This window comes from Amblyomma maculatum, chromosome 4 (genome assembly GCF_055883805.1).
Source record: "Amblyomma maculatum isolate TAMU_Amacu chromosome 4, ASM5588380v1, whole genome shotgun sequence".
NCBI classification, from domain to species: domain Eukaryota; kingdom Metazoa; phylum Arthropoda; class Arachnida; order Ixodida; family Ixodidae; genus Amblyomma; species Amblyomma maculatum.
The window spans coordinates 179,601,533-179,605,283 of record NC_139347.1 but is presented as its reverse complement, the minus strand read 5'-3'; the positions used below and the strand labels follow the sequence as shown (position 1 = coordinate 179,605,283).

The window sequence follows — 3,751 nt, the reverse complement described above, 5'->3', positions numbered from 1 at the left end:
GTGGTACATGAAATATTGGTGTCTGTTATAGAGTATGTCAATGCTGGTTCCGTGATTAAAAAAGGGCGTGAAAATGGTTTACGAGTGCTGTTCAGCGAGACTGATCGTGAATAAGCATTTAACCGATTGTATACCTGTTCAGTCGTCAGTAAGGCAGGGCTGTCCTCTGTCTCCCCTTTTGTTTGCGCTTTATCTGGAGCCTTTCTGTTTAAGATTGCTTACAAGGCATACGCGGTTATAGATTTTTTCAAAGTGAAGTTCGGGCTTTGGCATACGCGGATGATATTGCGGTTTTTTATACTGACCATGAGAGCGTGCAAGAAGTTGTTAAAGAAGCCACTGCTTTGAAGTGGAAGTGAAATTAGTTGGGCAAAGGGTTTAGGATTTTGGCATGGAAACTGGCAGCACGCGCCTGAACTGTTCTCCAGTATGCAATGGACAATAACGGCAGGCAATTACCTTGGTGTGCCATTAAAGCATTACGGTGTAAGCAAGGAATGTTGGGCCGGTGAAGTTGAGCAAGTGAAAACCCAAACAAACAAATGGGGAGGACATAACTTTTCTATGTTCGCAAGAGCTACCGTTTGCAATATGTTCCTGGTTGCAAAAATTTTTTACATGCTGCAAGTGTTGTCTATGTCAAGAATTTCTGTTCAAAAACTGCATAGGGTATTTGCCACGTTTGTGTGTACTTCAACATGGGAGCGTACCAGTCGATGCAATCTTTTTCATACGGTGCATAATGGTGGACTGGGATTGTCACATTTATACTTAAAGAAGATTGTAACTAGGTTCTTTTTTTTTTGCGCGAACAAAGCGATGTTTTTCTTAGAACGGTAATCCAGGTGCGATTGCGGGATTCACTGCCGGAATATGTAGTTTCGACTATGCCTTCAGGGCCAATGGCTCTAAGTGCTTTTCTTTGCGAAGTTGTCGCGTCTTCCCAAATAATGAAGGCGAGATTTTCAAATGAGTATATGTGTACTGTTACGCGAAAACGGCTTTACAAAGATTTATTGGAAACCTTTTTACCTGTGCCTCTTTATCGCGCTGTATGTGCTTTGGGTCCGGAGCGGGACGTGTTGAAAAGAGTGAAAAGAATGCCCATCAGATCGTCCGTAAATCTTTCTTTTTTCAATTGCATACCAGCACTCGTCCGGTGAAGCCATGGCTGGAAAGCAAAGGCCTTTTTGTGCCTTGGTCTGCTGACTGTTTAATTTGCAAAAAGAAGGAATCCATAGAGCATATTTTCCTTGATTGTCACGATGCGGTTTTTTTGTGGGACGTGCTACAGCCTACTATTAAAAAGGACTTACCAATAACGCCGTTTGGCATACGCTACCTTCCATGCGCCCAGCCAGGAGAAGTGCCCAGTGATTTATTAATGGCCTTGTGTATGCACAGCATATGGAGAACGCGGATGGATGTTCGCCATGAGCATGTTGTCATACACCCAGCCCATCCGTATTTTGTTGAAAGTGTAATGTACACGCGTGATGTTTTCGGAGGGCAATCTGAACCCCCGGAATGGCTGCCAGTCTTGGACAAGCTCATGTCACCTTATCCATTCTATCACAAGAAACATGTAGAAAGTGACTTGTGTTTTTAATTCCATGCGACTTTTCATCGCTCTTTGTGGTTGCCAAGTCGGTAATAAAGAAAAGAAAAGGATGACCGTTTGGTCTAAGGCGCCAGACTCAAGGTTTAGTACCTTACTCGCTATGCGAACTAACGGGTCTTCTGGGCCATGGATGTGGGCGTGGGTTCGAATCCCACTTCTGACACGTTTATTTTTTCGGTACTTCGAGAATGCAGTGTAGTGCAGCAACTAAAATCAGTCAAGAACAGTGTAAGGATGGCCGAGTGGTCTAAGGCGCCAGACTCAAGGTTTAGTACCTTACTCGCTATGCGAACTAACCGGGGCTTCTGGTCCATGGATGTGGGTGTGGGTTCGAATCCGACTTCTGACACGTTTATTTTTGCCGTACCTCGAGAATGCAGTGTAGTGCAGCAAATAAAATCAGTCTAGAACAGTGTCAGGATGGCCGAGTGGGATTCCACTTCCGGCTTCGCTAGCGAGCGGACGTGTATTCATGGGCTCCCACGTAGCGGTGTCAGCGGCCCAGCAGGGCCGCGGTAACAGGTTTTTGTCCTCTGACAGTGATTAGCAGGTTGTTTTGCCCAGTCTTCCCACAGGTCGGTTCGTTTTAAATACCGTATTTTTGCACGCTGACATAACTGCCCGGCCGTATAGGGTTGAGGATTTTCGAGACGCCCTCGCTCAGCTTTCGGTGCTCCCAGACGTCATCGCTTTGGGGGCTTATCGAATGAGCCACGTGTGGGCCGCTACACTCAAGGATGCCGAAGCAGTCAAGAAGGTGGTCAGCATTGGCGAACTGCAAGTGAAGAAGTAGCGATGCCTCGTCATTGACCCGGCCAACGGGGATATACGCATGAATGTGCACTGGCTCCTGCACAGTGTATCAGACGAGGACGTGCGTCTCGCCTTCGCTCCTTTCGGCAAGGTCAGTGACATCTCTCGAGAGCGGTGGCGTGTTCAAGGAGTGACAGACAAAGGCTCTACCACAAGAAACGCGACCTTGAAGCAGAACGTCGGTGGGAAGGTTGACGATCTACCTCATCAACTGAGCGTGTCCGGTGAGCTAGCTCTTGTTGTTGTGCCGGGCAGGGCTCCACTCTGCCTTCGCTGCCGAGCCACAGCCCATATTCGCCGTGAGTGCCGTATCCCGCGGTGCGGTGTCTGTCGTCGCTTCGGCTACGACGACAGCCAATGTTCGCGGACCTATGCCAGTGTGACCGGACCCGTGGGCACTGAGGATGTGTCTGACCTGCTCATGGACGAGGCAGACGCGGAGGAAGCATCAGCTGCAGCAAGTGCGCGAGCCACTGTGGCGACGTCGAAAACACCTATACCGCAAGTGTGGGACAACACTGTACAAGAAGCGGTGGCTGAATAACCGCTACAAATGCCTTCACGAGACATCGTGGAGACGCCGAAGGGCACGGACGAAAAGCCTGCAGACACCGCCGGGGCCGTCAGCCAAGCAGACGCCGACAGCATGGACACTGCGTTCGGAGCGGCTAACCTCCCGACAGGGAAACGGCCGAACGATGATATCGACAGCAAGCAACTGTATCAGGAAGGAGCTGGTGGAGACGAACCACCAGCGAAAACGCCAGGACCAGGGATGCGGCGACCATCTTTCAAGCCGCGACCGAGCATTCCCGCCGATGCTCGGCAGGCGGGTAAGCCGCCTCCGTAGTTTTTTGCTGTCAGGGTCGTAAAAGGGTTGGGGGGGATATTGGTGACAACAATGGCTGAAATACTGTATAAATTAGTATTTGAACGGATGCCGGATAATGGCGTTTACGTTCCTTTGGAAGAATTTTGGTTGGGAAGCATGCGGTTCCCATGGTATCGCAAATGTATCAAACGAGAAGCACGTTTCATTGTAATGGGCACCATTCGTTCGTGTAGCCATGGCAAGCATTCTTGAAACAGCGTTACGGGTAGCCACTCTAAACGTAAGAGGGCTTTGTGCAAGGAGATGGCAGTGCCAACTTCGTCGCGTTCTTCTTGACAATGACCAACATGTAGTTGCCGTCCAGGAGACAAAAATCGAAAACGAAGAAGCGATTGATCGAATGGTGTCCAATTTCCGTATGCAGTTTCATGTATGTGTATGTCATGCAGATGGTGGATCAGGTGGTTGTGCCCTATTCGTACGCA

At 49.1% G+C, this 3,751-nt stretch overlaps 1 pseudogene; it reads left to right on the top strand.

Moving 5' to 3' along the window:
* Positions 1-2,093: 2,093 nt before the first annotated feature.
* On the top strand, positions 2,094-2,986 carry LOC146193678 (uncharacterized; annotated as a pseudogene).
* Positions 2,987-3,751: the final 765 nt, after the last annotated feature.